We start from the raw sequence: 21586 nt of genomic DNA, 5'->3' as shown, positions 1-21586 counted from the left end.
GCATCAGTTCACATAAGTCTCTCCAGGCCTCTGTGAAATCATCCTGCTGGTCCTTTCTTACAGAACAATAATATTCCATAGCATTCATATACCATAATTTATTCTCCAATTGATGGGCATGCACTCAGTTTCCAGTTTCTAGTTACTACAAAAAGGACCACCACAAACATTTTTGCACATGTGGGTCCCTTTCCCTCCTTTAAGATCTCTTTGGGACAAAAGCCTAGTGGAAACACTGCTGGTTCAAAGGGTATGAACAGTTTGACAACTTTTTGAGCATAGTTCCAAACTGCTCTCCAGAATGGTTGGATTGGTTACAACTCCACCAACCACATATTAGTGTCCCAGTTTTCCCACATTCCCTCCAACATTTGTCACAATCTTTTCCTATCATTTTAGCCAATCTGAGAAGTGAATAGTGATACCTCAGAGTTGTCTTAATTTGCATTTCTCTCATGAATAATGATTTAGAGCACTTTTCATATGACTAAAAATGGTTTCAATTTCTTTATCTGAAAATTAAGACTAACCATTCTTAAAAAAAAAAAAAATAGCAGTCCTCCAGTGATATATCAGGAACAACTGTCTCACTGGTATATCTACAAGGCTGTCCATGTGGTTTTAGTCAGTTTAGACAATCTAGTCATTAATGATCTCTGACTGAGGAAAGAGAAGGAAACATTTAGAAATAAAAGTTTTATAACTATTATTGCTATTTCAAATCAAGTGGACAAGCACTTATCAAGCACTTACTATATGCCAGCTGGAGTACCAAGGATAAACAGAAAGGCAAAAAACAGTCCCTACTCCCAAGGAGTTCACAGTCAAATGGAAAGACAACATACAAATGTACAAGCAAGCTATGTTGAGGGTAAATTAGTGATAATCTCAGGTGGAAAGTCCAAAGATTAAGGAAGACCTGGGAAGGCAACAAGGTGGTATAGTAAATAAAACACTGGACCTGACACTAACCTGAATTTAACTACAGCCTCAGACAATTATGATGTGACTGACTCTAGGCAAGTCACTTTTCCCCAATTTGCCACTGTTTCTGTATTTGTAAAAATAAAGATTAAAAAAAAAAGTATCTATCTCCTAGAATTGTTGCAAGGATAAAAATAATATAATATTTATAAATTACTTTGCAAATTTTAAAATGCTGATTACTATTATGATTTCAAGGCTTGGAAGACTGTGCTGGCTTTCAATCTGAGCTATTTTTTGAGGAAATATTAGTATATTCACTGAAAACTATTAATAAGGCTTTGTGTTCACAGATAGTTTCTGCTCTAAAGGAGTAGGGTCCATAGAAACATATATTTGGAGCTGGAAGGAATCTTAGAAATCATATAGATCAAAGTCTCTAAGAATGAGAAGATTCTGGGAAGATGACAGAATAAAATTCCAAACTCTCCAGATTTCCCCCACAAACAAGACAAAATTACACCTCAGGCAAATATAAAATAGTTAAAAACAAATAAGAATTGAGGCAAAACAGTGGTCTTCCTGGGACTATCAAAGAAGATCTAAAGAAAGATACTAGGACCTAGGTTTGGTCCATATGAAGTTCAAACATCTCCTGAAACAGCAAGAAGGGAGCCCAGGAGCTAGCTAGGTTGGGAAGTAGCCCCCAGCCACAAGTACTATGGGAAGTCAGGGATCTGAAATCACTAAAAATGATTACACTAACAAGCTCTTATTAAAAAAAAAAAAATGAACAGCCTGAGGTAACAGAAAATTACCATGGGAATAGGGAAGAACAGGGTTCATCTTCAGAGGAGAATACTGAAATTAAAAAAAAAAAACCTCTCTTACTCCAAAGAGTAATGTCAAATGGTTACCTTCACAAAAAGAATTCATAGAAGAACTCAAAAAAAAAAAAAAAAAGACTTTTAAAATCAAATGAGAGATGAAGAGAAAGCTAAAAGAAAAAAAGAACAATCCAAGAAAAAACAAGATTATGTAAAGAAAGGCAACTAACTAAAAAAGGAAATCCTGAATCTTAAGGAGGAAAATGACTTCTTGATAGAATTAGGCAAGTGGAATCCAGCAAAGCTATGTGTATAAAACAAAATATAAATATTTAAAAAAAATTAGAGAATGTGAGACATTTTATAAGAAAAGCAGATCAAGAAGAGAAAATATATGAATAATTGGATGACTTGAAAGCTATGACTAAAAAAAGAATATTGCTATTATAATACAACAATAGAAAAAGAAAAAAAATCAATTATCATTATCTTTAAAAGAGATCCTATGAGGAAATCCTACAGGAGCATCATACCTAAATTCCAAAGCCCCCTATCAAGGAGAAAATATTAGGAACAAGAAAAAACTATTCAAATGCAACAGAGCTACAATTAGAATAACACGAGACCTAACAGTGGCTACATTAAAAAACTGTAGGTCTTGGAACACTATGTATTAAAAAGCCAAAGAGCTAGGGTTGCAGCCAAAAGAATCTGACCTAGAAAAATTAAACATAATCTTAAATGGAAAAAAAAAAAAAGGCATTCAATAAATTGTCAGAATTTCAAGACTTTGTTGCAAAAAGACCTGAACTTAATAGAAAATTTGACATATAAGATCCAAGAAAAATACTAGGTAAACATCAAAGATTAATTTCTAAGAACTCAATAAGTACAAACTGTTTATGCTTTATGTGTGGAAATATAAACCATATGTTTAAAATTGTCATTAGTAAGTGGGTAGTTTGAAAGAAAGATTAGAGTAGAGCTGAGCATGATCTGATTCTAAAAATCAAAATCATATAGGAAAAGGTAAAAAAAAAAAAAATAGCAATTAGATCATACAAATAAGGTGTGACAACAAGAACCGATGGAGGAATTAGATGGAGGGGGAGGGCTGGTAGTTCTAGAAGGCTACTCACATTGGGATTGTGTTGGAGAGTGTGTGTGTGTGTGTGTGTGTGTGTGTGTATGATAAGGGGTAGTATAGAAGGGACTGTAGATTAATGGGAATGGGATAAAATTTGTAGATTAATGGGAACGATATAAAGGTGGAGGGAAATGGTTAAAGGAAAGGATGTGGGGGGAAGAGAAGGGAGGGAATCCTTGGGGGTGCAAGCATGCATGCTTACATACATACACAAACCCCAGTTGGTCCTTGTTAGGGTCCTGATTGATTCAGTAAATATAAATAACAATCATTTCTGTTTTGAACAGAAACTGTGGGTCTTCCCCAACCAGATTTACTTATTTATTTAGATTTTTTTCTCTTTTTTGAGTAGGTGAAAAAGGCCATTCTTTGTCTCAATTGCTACCTGGTCTTAATTACTGAATAGGTTCAAGCTGATACCTGTTGAAGACCTTAGCTTAAAAAGGCAGAGGTCTCCTATTACATTCAGGCAATCTCTAGCTGTTTTGATCTATCTGGCTTCTGGACCCAGATGGCTCTGGAGGGGAAAGTGAGGCAGGTGACTTTGCACAGCCTCCCTCACTTAAATTTTATTCACTTGCATGTTATGATGTCATCTCCTTCTTTGAGAACATAGGACAAAAAACAGCAACATATATACACATATACACATACAGATATACATACACATATATAGAAATTTATAATCATACATATATATACATATATCCATTCATATGCATCTACTTATGATTGTACAGTCGTTTGTCCTCTGTTTCTCTGAAGGTAGATAATATTGTCCTTCTTAGGTTTAAGTCTTTCCATATTTTTCTAAATTCACCAATTTATCATTTCCCATACCACAACAATATTCCCATCTTATACCATCTAGTTGTTTTAAATAGTCTAAAACAATATCAGTTAATATGATTGACATATAGTATGGTTTCCTATTTTTTTGTCTTTTTGATTGAATCCATTTTAACTTTATCTGAGGTTGATAATTATCCCTACTTTTTTTCTAATACATTCTACTCCTGATCATTATTATTATGTTTATGTGTATCTCTTGTTTTCTGTCCCTGCTGACTCTTCTACTTTACTTTTACCTACTACCTTGCATTACTATTACTATATCTCACACCCAAGGATTCCTTCCCTTATCTTCTCCCCCATCCTTTCCTTTCACCATTTCCCTCCATCTTTATATCGTTCCCATTAATTTACAAATTTTATCCTATTCCCATTAATCCCAATAATTAATTAATCCCAATATATATATTGTTCTCTCTCCAACACAATCCCAATGTGAGTAGCCTTCCAGAACTACCTGTAGCCTGCTTGGGAGAAGTGAAGATTGGCAAGAGGAAAAAAAGAATAAAATAAAAAGTGCACAGCAGAGAACAAAAGATAACCTACAAGGAAGCAAAGATGCTCGGTTCCAAATACAAGGTGTAGTTTTATTATATATGCTTTATTGAAATGGAAATTTATTGTTTCATATTTTGAATCCTCTCATATTCTGTTTTTCACAAAATGATGTTCATTTTTTCTTTTTCTTTTTTATATTTAAGTTTTTTTTTAATTTAAATAAATAAATAAAGATTTTTTTAAAAGCCTTTAAGCCTAAATCTAAGCTCTCCTACCATAGATGTATGTACTATTAATTTATGTAAATTCCACCATGGCTAAAGTCTGAGAGATTTATCACATAAATATGTCACCAGCTGATGTGATTTGGAGACTTAGTAACCCATGATGACCTTTACTTAAATGGAGAACAGAAGTCATACATGAATATGTTGTTCAGTGTTTCAATACTATCCAACTCTATATAATTCCTTGGATTTTTGCCCAAAGGTTTTTTTGGCAAGGATACTGGGTTGGTTTGCTATTTCCTTCTGCAATATGTCATCATTTTACAAATAAGGAACTGAAGCAAGTAGGATTTAAATCCAGAATTGTCCAGGATCACATAGCTAGCAAGTGTCTGACACTAATTTGAACTCAGATCTTCCTGACTTAGTCTTTGTGGTCTATTCTCTGTACCATTTAGTTGTCCCAATACATGTAAACATGCATGCATTCATACACACACACAGACACATTGAATGAAGTCTAGGATGAAAAATTTGGAGCTAGAAACCATCTAATGCCCTCATATTATAGAAAAGGAAATTAAAGACACAAGAAATTGTGATTTCCCCAAGGTCAAGTAAGGAGTGATAGTGAATGTTCATCATGCTTTTAAAATCTCAAAATCCTGCAAGATAATAAAAACTTTAAAACTCATACCTCTTTCATATTCCCTGCCCCTGGAGTCCCTCCCCTCTAATGGAGAGGATAGAAGGTCAAAAAGTCCTTCCAGATTTTCAGTGTAAGGAGTAGGCTCAGGGCAGTTGTCTCATTTCCTACCCAACTTCATTCATCCATACTTTGATCATCTTCCCTCCCCATTCCTACCCCTTCAGCTTCTTTTTATGAGTTGTCTTCTCCCATTCAGTTGTGAGATCCTTGAAGGTAGGAAATATATTTGCTTTTCTTGGTAAGCCCAACATTGTGAATGGCAGATAATAAGCACTTAAAAATGTTTATTGACTTTGTGAAGCAGAATATGAAACCCAAGTCCTCTGACACAAAATCCATTATATCACACTACATCTCTTTATCTGAATGTGAAATGAAGCTAATTTTAAATACAACAAAATCTATCTATCTAGCTATCTATCTATCTATTTACCTATTGACTGTGAAGCGCAGAGATATCTCCCTCACTCATTGACAGAAAAGCACCCAGTTGCTTTGCTCCTGATCATGATAAAAAATAGTGGGGCCCAATAGCAATTCTTTGTGGCAACACTTTTAGGCACTAATGGAATGATAGTAAACATGCTCCCCCATTCAGTATCATGACAGCAGATGGCCTATTTTATATAGGTTCTTTTTAAGAGCAAATCACACAGCTGATTGGATTATATTTTTCGACCTTACTATTGGAGTCAATCAATCAAGAAAAACAAGAGATAGTCTCTGCTCTCTAGGAACTCACAGTTTAGTTGGGAAGATAATGTGGAAACTATGTACCATCTATATACAGAATAAATTGGAGATAATCAACAAAGAGAAGACACTGCATCTTCATCTGCTCATATACATGGTTTCAACTCTCAGGCCCCGTACTTCCAGGTTTCTCCACCCTACCCCACGCCTTTCTTGCCTCTTTTTGCATGTAAGTCCCTTGAGGGGAGGGACTATCTCTCTTGCCTTTCCTTGTGTCAGTTCTTAACATAAGAAAGGCACACTGAACAACTGCACTCATTTTTACATACCAGCTGCATTAGATTTAACAACCTGCAAGCTAGGCTTTAGAAATATGTGAACAAAAAAAAAAAAAACCTGAAAAGCAGACTTATTTTCAAAGAAGCATAGGAACTAAAGACCAAATTGTCAACATTTACTGTATTATTTCTCCTTATTAATTTTATCCCCACTGGTTAGCATTGTGCCTGGAATTTAATAGGCATTTAATAAGCGTTTGTTGGATTGGATTGGTTTAAGGGGGATCAGGAAAGTCTTTCTATAAAACGTTAGATTTTCATTGGGACTTGAAGGAATCCAGGGAAGTGAGAAGAGAGAATATCCCAGGCATGGAGGAAAGCCAGTGAGAGAGAATTCTTGAAAATTAGATATTACAGAGAACTTAATAGAAGCAGAAAAAATTAAGAAATGGCAAAGATGCACAAAAGACCTATACAAGAAAGAACGTAACATTTCCAATAACCACATAGCTGTGGTCACTATACTAGAATCACACATCTAGGAGAATGAAGTCAGGTGAGCCTTAGGAAGCATTACTATCAATATGACTAGTGGGAATGATGAATTCCAACTGAGCTATTTAAAATCCTAAAAGATGATACTGTTAAAGTGCTGCACTCAATATGTCAGCAAATTTGGAAAACTTAACAGTGGCCACTGAATTGGAAAAGATCAGTTTATGTCCCAATCCTAAAGAAAGGCAATGTAATAAATGTTCAAATTACTGAACAACTGTATTCCTTTCACAGGCCAGCAAGATTTTGCTTAAGATTCTCCAAGCTAAACTTCAACAATTATAAACCAAGAATTACCAGAAGGGCAGACAGGTTTTGGAAGAGACAGAAATTCAAGACCAAATTATCAATATTCCCAGAATTATGGAGAAACAAGGGAGTTCCAGATAAATATCTATTTCTGCTTTATTGCTGTACTAAAGCTTTTGACTGTGTAGATAACAACAAAATGTGGCAAGACTTCCAAGAGATGGGAAGATCAGATCATCTTACTTGCCTTCTGAGGACCTGTATGTGGGCAAAGAAGAAACTATTATTACCAAACATGGAGTGACTGATTGTAAGATTTTAAAATGAGTATGACAAAACTATATATTGCCTCTTTATTTATTTAAATTATATGCAGACTACCACATGTAAGATGCTGGGCTGCACAAATCAAAAGCTGGAATTAAAGCTGATAGAACTTTGAGTAAAGGACCAATAAAGAACTGTACCTGGCATAGGAATACTCCTTTGATTAAAGTCAAAGGCTCATCAAAAGAAGGTGAGCCAACAGTTGACAGGTTTTTGTTTTGTTTTGTTTTGTTTTGTTTTTTTGCCAGAGTAACTCATGAAGTCCATTTACTTAGACAAAAAGCACACTGGATGAGAGCACAGATTACTGAAGTATATTTTTAAAAAACTATGCAATATAGTATAAAATAAAAAGCAAAGTTATATAGTGAAAGGAAAAACTAGTCAATTCAGTAAGATCTGGATTTGAGTCCTGCCTCTAACATATATTAGCTATGTGACTCTAAGTCACTTAACCTATCTATACCCCAAACAACCCTATAAGATGAGAAATGTCAAACAGGGTTTTCAACAGTCTGAGAACCAAATTAAAATGGAAAATGTAATATAATAAAACATGGATAACATTACAATTTAAAATTAAATCAACATGTGGCCCACAGAAATCCTTATGTATGGACTAGTATCTCTTATTCCTCTGTGAGATTTTATGTGTGTGTGTGTGTGTGTGTGTGTGTGTATTTTTTGGTTTGTTTTTGTTTTTGTTTTTTTCAAGGTGATTGAGTTAAGTGTGACATAGGATAACACAGCTAGGAACTGTTAAGTGTCTGAAGCTAGATTTGAACTCAGGTCCTCCTGAATTCAGGCTGATACTTTATTCACTGTGCCAACTACCCACCCCTCTATGTGAGTTTGACACTATTTCTCTAAGATTATATTATGGATAACCTTTATTGGAAGAATCTCACTGGGGAAATTCTTGTATTAGTGAAATCACTGGATCCCTGCCCTTTGAAAGTTGAGTAGGATTTCAAAAGTTGAAGATGGGATTTGGGGAGTGGGAGGTAGAAAGATTTTGGACCCCAAAATCTTTCTGTAGCTATTCCCTGAATAGCTGTCTGTATAAACACACTATTCTAACCCAAATTTTTTGAAAACTTTGTCTTGTTTGATAAAATGAATGTATTCCTCCTCTCCTCCCATTGAAAAGAACATATGTAAAGGGGTAAAAACCCTCACCCAATTAATGTAATCTCCAAATTCTCCCAGAAGAATAAATCAAATTAATCACCAATCTAATCAATCTGTCAGTAGATCAAGGATCTATCTAGGTTTGAACAAATCCTCAATTTGGAAGAAGTTAAGTTTTTGATCATAGTATAGGGAGATGGTACCATATCTCCCATGACTAAAAGATTTAGACACACCTCTGGCACTGTATATAACATTGCAAGTCAAATTCACAATAGCACATCCTAGTACATTGAGTCAAGTTGTGGTGAGTGGTTAAGGACCCCTGAAAAAGAATTGTTCTGAAGGAAGGACTGAGCTTCCCTCTCTTTCCCACCTTGACTAAGTAACCTTTTAGCCCCTTTTTACTAATGTCTGACTCTCAAACTTCTTGTGACCCCTTTTGGATTTTTTTACCTTGGCAAAGACACTGGAGTGGTTTGCCATTTTCCTCTCCAGCTCGTTTTACAGATGGGGAAACCAAAGCAAACATAATTAAATGACTTTTACAAGGTCACACACCTTGAACTCAGGTCTTCTTGACTCAAGGTCCAGCACTCTACCCACAGTACCATCCAGCTGGCCAAATAAAGTAATCTTATGAATATCAAAATGTCAGTTTTAAAGTTCCTATCAGCAAAAACAGCAGTTTTTTTTAAATTGCAATACCTGATGCAATGGCATGATAATGGCAGCTTAAGTATGGGAGGCTGAGAGAACAAAAAAGGACAAACAATATGCAACAAAGAGAGTTAGCTTTAGAACACCACAAAGGCCCAGCAGAGAGCAACACCTAAGCAGAAGCTTGCTGGCAAAATTTGTTTAACAACTAGACTGGGTGTGTAGAGGGCATAGTAAATGCAGGACTTTTAAGTTTAATCTTCATTATTAACATTTTTTTCTATCTCTTTCTAAAGTCTAGACAATCAATAAAACAATATTTCCAGTTCTGATTTCTGAGATGTAAATGCTCACACTGAAAATAATCAGCTTTTTTGAGATAAGCTGACTCCAGAACTCCTTTGTAAGGAGAACTTTATGATGACTCCCTGAAAGAAGAAAAGGACTTGTACTAACCAGGTCATAAGAACTGTTACCTTACTCTTTGGTCACATATGATCTTCAAGTTTAAACCTATTCTTTCAAGGATTTTGTTTGTGAAACAGAGGGCAGCCCCTGTTTGGAGGCATATTTCTGTCGCAATTGTTTTTAGTATACCTGCTTATTAAATACTCTTTCTAAGAAGTAAGTCTAGCTTATAATCAATGGAGAACACTCCAGTGAGCAACAGTACTAGAAAATCCTTACCCTCTCAGGGGCAGCTCTAGCTGCTTTTTTGGGGGACCCAACCTGCCAAGAGAAATTGTTGCTGTGGTTTGCCCTTCATTCTCAAAGAGGACCAATGTCATCAGGAGGATGGTGTCTTGACTTGCAAAAGAATTAAATTTAAGTGATACAGGGCTATCATCTGTGTTGACCTATGGTATCTCCTTTGGAGTTACCTGGATTCAGTGACAGGGTATATATAGATCAGGACTACTGGCGATGGCTCCAGATGCAGTGGGAAATTTTGGTCTCTTTCATCTAAGGCCTTTCCTAAGGTTTCCATTTGTCTGAGGCAAAATCCATTCAGTGATTAAGGCTAGGTAAGAAATGAGGCTAAAAGATTGGCCTATTTTATCTACTCAAAAAAAAAAAAAAATCAGTTTGGGAGGGGAAGACTGTCAGGGTTTCTGGTCAAAAGAAAAACAATTACTATTTACACTCACTCTGAGTCATCAAAATCCAAATAATGACCAAGTGAGACTTGGGATAGGACTTATTGTTGATCAAGATAAGTGGAAGTTAAGACAATAAATTCAGAGAGGCTGCTACAAAGCTTAAGTTGTGACTAAAGCCATACAAATTAATCATTCCAAGGAACCATCCCATAACTAAAGCTTTAAGCAAAGGACAAAGATCTCAAAGTGAAGGTTCAGAAACTATAAGTAAAGATATTATCATTTCCCTACCAGCTAAAATGCCAGAGAGCTGAAAGTAGTGATAAAGTAAAAAGATTCAGAGACAGCAACTCAAAAATATAAAACAATGGAGGTAGACATAGAGTCTTTAGCTGTCTTCCATAGATCTAGAAGAAGTGCACATTGGGAGAATGAAATGGCATTTATCAGGGGGCCAAAGGCAGTCTCATCTTATTAGGATTAACTGGCTGGTGACTGTTTCCTTTTAGGTAGGTATATAAAAGTGGAATCAAAGACTATAAAGGGGTGTATGATGCTATTTTTAAATGAAAGCAAACACAAGGTTTCATTATTGAGGACATCCCACAGGTGAGGGGATCTTATCACACTCACGTTGCTGAAGTTGAATAGAATACTTGTTGATCATTACCTAAAGTCTCTGAACTAAATTCCTTGCACATCACATATATAAATAATTTAAATTTCTTTTTTCATTGGATTTCTTTTTATAGTCAGCCAATCAATAAATATTAAATGCCTACTATGTGTCAGGCATCAGGTTAAATGTTTAAATGTAAAAGATAGTCCCTGCTCTCAAGAAGCTCAAAATCAAATGGGGGGTTCATATACAAATAACAATAAGTAAGCCATATACAGAATAAAATAAAGCAGAGGAAAGACACTAGAATTAAGACTTAATTATAGGAAACAGATCACAAAAGAAAAAATGTATTCTGTTTTCAATTCTTTCTTTTTTATGTATATTAAAAGGGAAGGGAGGAGTTTTATAAATTCACCATTGCCAAATTTCATACAAGAAGATCAACCTTGCCCAAAATGATTTCCTCAAAAATTATTTTTAAGAGTTATTTACCATAGATCAATTTCAGCTGACTATAAAAATGATCTTGTCTTTTAATATGAGCTACTTAGTCTCATTAGAATATTATAAATTATTTATCTCAGAAAAAACTTATTAAAAGCAAAAATACTAATAGTTTATATAACTCATAGCAGTAAGTTAAAAATACCAGAATGCATGCTATCAAAAAAGAAATATGTGTGCGCTTGAAGAAAAATTTAGTCAGTTTCACATTAAACATTGAAAACAAAAGTTAACTTATCTTAAAATAAGCTAGTCACTATATTACTCAGCTACAAGCAAATGTTTAGTTTGTAAATAAGGATGAACCAACAGTGCTTGACATGTAGTTCATCAAAATCATAAGAAGAAATCAAATATTCTGGATGTATAAAATTCCATGTTTATTTAATATCTATTACATAGCTGGTTCGTTGAAACCAGACTCTGTAAAGAAAAATAACATTTCTGATGAACAAAAACATAATCATATAGTAGAAAATCATCCTGTATTTTCACATGAATAAAGATGTCATTAAGCAAGTGTCTCAACAAGGAAAGACTTTTCTTTGAATTAATGTGACATCTCTCAAGGTTCTAACACAGAAATAGTCTTGACTAGATCTTCAAAGGGCTGGACACCAGACAGGCAGCTCAGTGTTGAGAAATTCACTCATCTTCTCTCATGTTTAGTTGCTCTTGATTATTGCCTCAAAGATACAGCATTGGCACAGGATGCTGGCTTTACCACAGATGCATTCTCAAAAGCCACATCTGGAGTTCACAATTGGTTGACCTAGGCCCAGAGAAGAAGAGCAACTATTAAAGCACCAGACAGAACATCAGCCTTAGAAGAGGAGGGCTGCTTGTTACTCTTTTAAACTTAATTTGTTGGTATTGTGTTGACTCAGCCTAAATGAGGCTCCTGACCTCCTTTTTTAATATCTTGTGACTGATTAGCCTTAAGGGCAATGATTATTAATTTAGTTACACATTCTATAAGCAAATTGAAAGTGTCCACAAAGTCTTTAAAGTGTTAGAGTTACCTTGCAATTAAGTTAAAAAAAAATATACCACTAAAATTATTTACTTACATAAAGTACACGAATTAGCAAAGAAAAACATCAGCATTTTTGGTGGTTATTTCCATAGCAGTAAATATTATTACATCATCTGCTCCATGGATAGACTATTTAAAAGCCTTGTCTAGAAGACACTAAATTAAATTAATTACAGGAACACCATATGGAGGTTTTCCTGAACAATATTATCTCAGCAATATCATAATAGCATTGTTATATAAAAAATTTATTATATAATGCATATAGCATAGTGGTTTGTTTATAGTAAGCTTTTAATAAATGTTTAACAAATTCATTTATAACCAAACCCCACTATAAAGCTATGAAATTCTATTCATATAATTCAGCCAGTTGTCCAGTGATAGGTGGTACAATGAGAAGAGTCCTGGGCCTATAGCCAGGAAGTCTCATTGTTGAGAGTTTATATTTGGTCTCGAATACTTACTAGCTGTGTTATCCTTGGCAAGTCATTTAACCATGTTTTCCTCAGTTCTCGAATGACCTAAAGAAGGAAACAGTAAACCACTCCGGTATCTTTGCAAAGAAAACCCCAAACAGGATCATAAAGAATCAGATACAATGAAAAACAAGCAAAACAAACAACTTATTCCTGTGGAACTAAATAATCTCAAAGTATTATTTAAGTTTTAATGGAATTGGTTTATGATATTAAATCAGGAATTCCTGTACCATGAAAGAGCACATGAAGTCTGACACAGGAATGCAGGAGTATAGAAGCATCATCTACACAATGTAAGAAATAGGAAAAAAAAAACTTAAAAAAATGTTTAGCAAGTCTAAAAAAGAAATCTTTATCCATTTTTCTTAGGCAAGGTACTTGTCTTTGACACATGATTGAGCTAAGGAACCTGTTTGCCTTTTCTATGGTCAGACTTCGTTTTCTTTTGACTTAATAGTCAGAACCATATCATGGTCAGTATCTGCTAAACAGAAGTAAGAAATAAAGAAATACATTCTCCTAGATGAAAAATTCCCTGAGGACAGGAGCTATGGACACTTTTATTATCCCTCAGAAAGCCCCACACAGTTCCCAGGATTATTTTGGACACTTGATAATTTTTTTTTAAAAAGGATTTTCAAGTATTCTTTTTTTTTCTTTTTTTTTTAAATAATAATTTTTAATTTTCAAAATACATGCAAAGATAGTTTTTAACATTCACCTTTGCAAAATCCTGTGGCCCAAGTTTTTCTTCTTTCCTTCCTCCCATCCCCTTCCCTAGACAGCAAGCAATCCAATATATGTTAAACATGTGCAGTTCTTCTATACATATTTCCACATTTATCATGTTGCACAGTAGAAGGAAAGAAAGAAAAAAAAACACAAGCAACAACAAAAATAGTGCAAATACTATGTTGTGATCCATTTTTAGTCACATAGTTCTCTTTCTGGATTCATATATAATGGATTCTCTCCATTACAAGTCCATTGGAATTGGCCTGAATCACCTCATTGTTAAAAAGAGCTATATCCATCAGAGTTGATCGTCTCACAATTTTGTTGTCACTGTATACAATGTTTTCTTGGTTTTACTCACTTTGTTTACCATCAGTTTATGTAAGTCTCTCTAGGCCTCGTTGAAATCATCCTGCTGGATGAATACAGAGAGGCTTGGAGAGACTTACGTGAACTGATGCTAAGTGAAATGAGCAGAACCAGGATATCATTATATACATCAACAATGATACTGTATGAAGATGTATTCTGATGGAAGTGGATTTCTTTGACAAAGAGACCTAATTCAGTTTCAATTGCTCAATGATGGACAGAAGCAGCTACACGCAAAGAAAAAAACACTGGGAAATGAATGTAAACTGTTTGCATTTTTGTTTTTCTTCCCAGGTTATTTTTTACCTTCTGAATCCAATTTTCCCTGTGCAACAAGAAAACTGTTTGGTTCTGCACACATATATTGTATCTAGGATATACCACGACATATTCAACATATAAAGGACTGCTTGCAATCTAGAGGAGGAGGTGGAGGGTGGGAGGGAAAAATCAGAACAGAAGTGAGTGCAAGGGATAATGTAAAAAAATTATCCTGGCATGGGTTCTGTCAATAAAAAATTATTATAATGAAAAAAAGAAAAGAAATCATCCTGCTGATCATTTCTTATGCAACAATAATATTCTATAATATTCATATACCATGATTTATTCAGCCATTCTCCAACTGATGGGCATCCATTTAATTTCCAGTTTCTTTCCACCACAAAAATGGCTGCTATAAACATTTTTGCACATAGGGTCCCTTTCCCTCTTTTAAGATCTCTTTGGGATACAGACCCAGTAGACACACTGCCAGATCAAAGGATATGCACATTATGATAGCCCTTTGGGCATAGTCCCAAATGGCTATTCAAAATGGTTGGATCAGTTCACAATTCCACCAACAATGTATCAGTAACCCAGTTTTCTCACATCCCCTCCAATATCTATCATTATTTTTTTCCTGGTACCTTAGCCAATCTGAGAGCTATATAGGGGTTTCTCAGAATTAACTTAATTTGAATTTCTTTAATCAATAGCAATTTAGAGCATTTTTTCATATGACTTAATTTCTTCATCTGAAAATTGTTTGTATTTTGTGATCGTTTAATCAAATTGATATCAAAATATCAAATAATGATAATTGATCATTATCAATTGGAGAATGGCTTGTATTCTTATAAATTTGAGCCAATTCTCTATACATTTCAGAAATGAAGCCTTTATCAGAACCCTTGGATAGTAAAAAAAATTTTCCCCAGTTTTCTGCTTCCACTCTAATCGTGGCTACATTGATTTTGTTTGTACAAAACCTTTTTAATTTAATGTAATCAAAATTATCCATTTTGTATCTGATGTTCTCTAATTCTTCTTTGGTCATAAATTCCTTCCTTCCCCACAGATGTGAGAGGTAGACTTATGTTTTTTTGATTGAATGAATAAATGAAAGGTCTCTGGCTTCTTTGAGAATTTATTATTAGATCTTATGTGGTTAAAATGAAATAGAAAACAGGTAAACTGGGGGAAAAAATCTTTGAAGCAAGTTTCTTTGATAAAAGCCTAATTTCCCAGATATAAAAGGAATCAATTCAAATTCTTTAAACTAAGAGCCATTCTTCAATAAAGGGTCAAAAGACAGAAACAGTTTTCAAAAGAAGAAATTCAAGTTATCAATAATCATATTAAAAAATTCTAAATCACCAACAAATAGAGAATTTAATTTTAAATCACTTTAAACATTCAAACTCATGCCTATCAAATTGGCAAAGATAATAAAAGAGAAAAATAACAAGTACTGGAGACCCTGTGAAAAAGTGAGCACACTAGTATGTAATGTTCTGACTAGCTTTCTGGAGGGCCTTCGGACAACCCAGCAGCAGTCTGCACATCCAAATGTAATGTCCTGCTTTCTAGAGCCCCCAATTTGGGATATCAAAAAGTACCATTGCTTTCTAGAGCCTCCACACTGGGGTGGTTTAAAATATAGTGTCCAGACTAGCTCTCTGGAGGATCTTGGGAATAGCCCGAATCCTTGGTCTTAGTGAAGAAGTAATGAAGGCAGGAGAGTCACCACAAAACTGGTCAAGTCTTCTCTTCTGTGGCTGAGTTTGTCCCCAGTTTATATACTCTATTACAATTAAATCAATTCATCATACTGAGTATAAGCCAATTATTATATCACTAGGGAACCATTATTTGTTGTAAGATTAAATCAATCATACTAAACTAGAGAACTATTAATCACCATGCTAAACTAGATAACCATTGTATTATCAATTCCACTGAGTTAGCACCTTGTTGTAAGAATCCTTGCCTCAAGTATATTTCTCCAGAGTTCTAGCCTATTATACTAGTACACTGTTGATGGTAGTATGAATTGGTCTATCCCTTCTTGAAAGTGATTCGGAACTATGACCTGATATCTACATAGTTGTCAATGACCCTTGCCTCCATTATACTACTACTAGGCCTATGCCCCCAAAAATCCATAAAAGGGGGAAACGACTTATATGTACAGAAAATATTGATAACAATTCTTTTCATGGAAGATGAAAATTGAAAACTAAGGAATATCTTACTATATGGGAGTAAACAACTTGTGGTATATGAATGTAAGGGAATATTATTATGCTAAAAGAAACTGTTCAATGGACACTTTCAGAATAAACTGGGAAGAACTTATGATCTGATGCACACTGTGCACAGTGAAGTGAGTGAAACTAAAACAATTTATGCAATGACAACAACAGAGAAACAATTTAAAAAGACTTTATCTGACTCTGATGACACAATGAAAAAAGAAAAAAATATAATCCAGGAGTTACTTAGGAATTAAAGCTTCTATAAATCTATCCCAGATCCAGAGAAGTTTGATTCCTGCTTTTGCCATACCTCAGTCTCTGCAACTTAGAGCTGTAAGATCAGACCAATGTATCTGCAAAATCTTCCCTTTTCCTAAACTCTTTTAATATAAACCAATAAAAAATTGAACTCTCATCATTAGTAATTTAAAAGAAGCAGAGCACACAGCCCAGTATAACACAAATGAAATAGTTTTTTCCCTAGTGAGAGAGATTACAAATAGGACAGCTAAGTCCAAAAGCCCAGGTGAGAAGGCACTCACACATTTTCCTTTCATTTTTTTCATCTTCTCTTTTTGAGTCTCTGCAAGGTGAGAAATAGCAGGGAACAACAAGAATGAGAGTACAAAGATGAAAGACAAAAATGACCCAAGTGTAGGTTGAAGAAGAAAAGATGGTCTTGAGAAATTATAGAAATGAAGGAAGAAAAAAAATGACCAAATTGGCTGGCAGCTAAATGTGGGAGGAAGAGAGGCAAATGTCAAATGTATGAGCTTGGAAGACTAGAAAAATAATAGCAATAGCACTTCCAACAGGGATACAATATGTGAAGAGCAAAGCAGGGGGCAATAAACACATTTCTCAATAGGCAAAAAAGAGCTAAGAATAGAGCTTATCTCCTCTTCTTCCTCTTCCTTCCAAAGCCCATGGCTTGATCCCTAGAATACATTTTGTGAAATTTAAAATTAACTATCATATTAATATAGGGCTTTGATGGAAGAATAAAATTGTTTTGCTTTAACTGTCACCTTCTTCTTTATTTTGCTTCTTATAAGCATTTGTACTGAGGATAAATAACCAGTGACAGAACCTGTTACTATTGCTTATACAACAGTGCATGCTGAAATAAAAGGTGGAATGCCTACTTTAGAAGACAATGATAATGCATATACACAATGAAAGTTTTCTGACTGGATTATTTTTGGTAGGATTTTTTTTGTTTTTGATTTGCAATTTTGAATAAAATGTGTTTTTTTTTTAACTTTTCATTTCATGTATTTATTTTATTTGCCTCATTTATTATTTATTTGCTTGCTTTGAATTATTTATTTTATTTAATTCATTATTTTATTTTATTTTTATTTCTTCACATATGCCTACATGGAACATATAAAAAAGATTTGTGAGCAAAAATAAATGGTAGCATATGCTCATTCAATATGAACAGCCAGTCCATCTTTGCTCCTACCCTTAGAACAATGATAAATGGCCCACGGATTTGTCTTTGGGGTTTCTGTTATCTTACTGACATGCTTGCTGGCTTGCTTACTGATCTTGGTCCTGTTTCCTTGGATAAGTGGTTAACAGAGGAGAGGAGAGGAGAGGAGAGGGGAGAGAGAAGAAGAAAAAGAAAGAAAAAGAGAGGAGAGAAGAGGAAAGGAAAAAAGAGGGAAAGGGAAGGAAGGAGAGAGGTTGAGGGATTCCTACAGTGAGTGAGTATCCCTGGATGAAGATCCAGCAAAGAAGACAAGGGGATAATTGAAAAGGTAGGATGAAAAATAAGAGAGCAAATCAGAACCTAGAGAAAAGATAGTATTATGGAGAAGAGCATAATTAGCAATGACAAAAGGCTGCAGAGAGGTCAAGAAGGATAGGATCTGAGTAAAGGACATTCGATTTAGCAATGAAGAGATCATTAATAACTTTGGAAAGAGCAGTTTAGGTTGAATGAAAAATGGTTAAAATAAGATGCTTCCAGATGATTGGCTCTTCTTCCTCCAGAAAAGTGTCCTCCTCAGCAGTAGCCTTGTGCCAGAACCCTGAGGGCTCAGTCTCACCCACCCACTTAAGAAGTGGTGTCCTGCCTCCACACTGCCTTCATACTGATGACCCCAATCATCATTTCTGGCAATTTCCCCGAGTTTAAACATTTCCACTTATGGCTTGGTTTCCTGGCCTAATTCAGGCAGTAAATGAATATTTATTAAATGCTTCCTAAGAATAAGGACAGTTCTAAACTCCGAGGATATAGAGAAAGGCAAACCAAGGCCCCTCCCCACAAGTAGTTCACATCCTAATTGGAAAGATAACATGTGCTTTAGGAAGATCCTCACTTCCCCTGACAATTATTAGATTTTTCAATGCTCTTGTTGAATGCTAAATTTCTTCTCCACATTTGTGAAAAGCTGCACAATTGGTCCCAGTGACTATGCTTTTTATGTGACTGACTTATACTATTTGTATTATGATGAATTTTATACTGTTTATATTGATCTTAGAAGGAAAGATCTGAGGGATATATAAGAGGACTCATTGCAGCTATTGACTACCATTTGTTAAGATGCATAAACCAGAAGAGGTAACCAGATCAATTTAGAACATCTAATCAAAACCATTAAAGATTATTTGAAAATGCAATTTTTTAAAATTAGGAAGTTATTACCCTGAACATTGCCACCATAACTAATGAATTAACTATGGCTGATTGTTTTTCTGACATGCTCAGTCTAAAATTGTTAACTAATTTAACTGAAAACTTCCTCTTTAAACAGCAAAATACATAATTTCTCAAATATTTCTAAAATGTTGATGAAACATTTCAATGGGTAGATACAGTTTAATCTTGAAGACACCACTGGAACTATATATATATATATATATACACACATATATTCTCCCCTTCTTTCAGTCATTATTTGTCATTATATAGTTTCATGTGTTCATGTAAGTATTACAGGTAAAATGGTATAAACTTCACCAAAAAAAAAAGACATCATTACAAAGTTAAGTCTTCCTTCAAAGTATTTAATGTGTCCAATCACTGACCTTCAGAATATTCTGCATAGTTAAATTACATTGTGATTAATACTACCTTTAGTTTTATTTGAATTATGCTTAACATAATCAGACTAATTATTATGGAAAGGTACAGCTATTAGATAGAATTTAAGAAATATTTTAAGTGACTTGAGTCATGAAGCAAAATGGAACTTTTAACTGAAGTCTATCTACACTGGAGATAAAAGACCATTTTTTGGTGTGGTGAACACTTTTTGAATTAATGAAAATGCTGGTTCAGTCAGTGGCATTTCAAATAAGGAAGCAGAGCTTCTTCCAAAGTATACTTTAGAATTGAACATAAACATAATTTGAAAAAGTGATGATGAATTAAACCACATTTACACAAGCATTTAAATAATGGCTTATGGATTCTGTACCATGTTCTCCTTCCTCCCTTCCCTTTTTTAACTGAATCACAATGGAGTATCCTATTGGTTCATTGCCTGATATCTTATTCAGACTCTAAATCTTCCAACAAGACATGAAATCTAGTCTTTCTCACCACTATTTTTCACATTAAGCATACATTTCTTGGAGCCAAGGGTGGGATATTGGAAGGGGAAAGAAGAAAACTGAGTTTTTTTCAACACACTTCATTATTTTTTAATTCTGAACTTCAACATGTGAAAATTAAAATGACAAACCTACTAAACCTTATATTCATTGAGGAAATCTGAAGAAAAACTGATGATAAAGGAGAACAGGTGTGTATTTCCCTGTCTGATAGACACCTTTGTTGAGCCCGAAAATCAAAAAGAAGTGATACTAGACTTTCAGAAATATCTGCCTTTAAATACTAAGGGGAAAAAAAAAGAAAACAAAAAATGCAAATATAATATGCAATGGACATTCTTTATACCACAGATTTATTCTCATTACCAAATCCCTGTCAAATCCAAATTCATTTTGGGTTTCCTATAAAATAAAATATTAAAACATGATAAAGCATTTTAGTGGGACAAGGGGTCTCTTTCTGCTCCTGGGAGACTGGGATATTAGTGGTATAGAAAAAGTCTCCCCACATACATACAACTTTCCTAAAATATCCATCACAACCCAAGCAACTTCAAAATAATTCTATCAATGAAATGGTTTTAAATTATGCATACCCCCCATCTTTAAACCTTTTTAAAGCTGCTCATCGTAGATAGAACAGCTATTAGTCCTAGACTAAACCTAGGGATACACCATTGCTATTACCAAGTACAGGCTCAAATTTGTGCTCCAATGATAAATCTGACCACCATCCATATTTCCCAGACATAAATGACTATTTAAATAGCATAAACACAAACTGCACTAAGGCAGGGTTCTCAAAATATTATCCATAGACCTCTGGTGGTCAATAAAGATATTTTAGATGGCCTATTAAGCACCTATCACATGTGAGATGCTATGTATGATGGGTTCTGAGTAATAATAACACAATACCCTATTTAGGACAAAGTTTGCAAAGAATTTTAAATACATTATCTTGTTTTCTGCTTTTTTTTTTTTTTTTAAAGAACAACATTTTTCTGCCTTCAGGGGGATTATAACCTGTTTTGTATTTTTAAAATGATAATGTTTATACTTTTATTTCTTTTATTAACTAGTCATTATTGGTGATATAAATGAGAAGTTTGGTTAGTCCAATGACACAGGAAACATGAAATAGAAGAATGTCTATTACCTATATTTCCAGCTCAACAGCTAAGATAACATAGATAATAGCTTTTAAATAGTGTAAAAAGGCAAATAAATAGTTTTGAGGTTTGAAAAGAACTGTGCATATGTTATCTCATTTGACCTTTACTACAACTCTAAGAAATAAGTGCTTTTACTATCCTAATTTTTAGAGATAAGGAAACAGAGGCTGAAAGTGTAAATAATTTGCCCTGATCACCGTTAGTAAATGGCTGATTTAAACTCAAGTCTTCCAGACTCCAGGTCTAGCACTCATATCCATTGTATCACCTAGCTACCCAATATATATTGGAATGAATACTCTAGAGAGCTTGTGGAATAGTATGTATACCTGTGATATAGTACAAATAGTAAGTTAAGCCCAGAATTGCACGGGATGAGGAGTATATA

At 34.3% G+C, this 21586-nt stretch overlaps 1 long non-coding RNA gene across 2 annotated transcripts in view; it reads right to left on the bottom strand.

Moving 5' to 3' along the window:
- Nucleotides 1-11670: 11670 nt before the first annotated feature.
- Nucleotides 11671-21586, bottom strand: part of LOC116423414 — a 52762-nt gene continuing 42846 nt past the window's right edge. For both annotated transcript variants that reach the window (XR_004234024.1, XR_004234025.1), the window contains 2 exons: nucleotides 12807-12863; nucleotides 11671-12075 (listed from right to left, as the gene is read on the bottom strand). This is a non-coding gene — a long non-coding RNA (uncharacterized LOC116423414). The remainder of the gene's footprint in view (nucleotides 12076-12806; nucleotides 12864-21586) is intronic.

This window comes from Sarcophilus harrisii, chromosome 1 (assembly GCF_902635505.1).
Source record: "Sarcophilus harrisii chromosome 1, mSarHar1.11, whole genome shotgun sequence".
Classification (NCBI taxonomy): Eukaryota; Metazoa; Chordata; class Mammalia; order Dasyuromorphia; family Dasyuridae; genus Sarcophilus; species Sarcophilus harrisii.
Note: the sequence above shows the minus strand (reverse complement) of the source record. Positions and strands in the feature narration are given on the sequence as shown.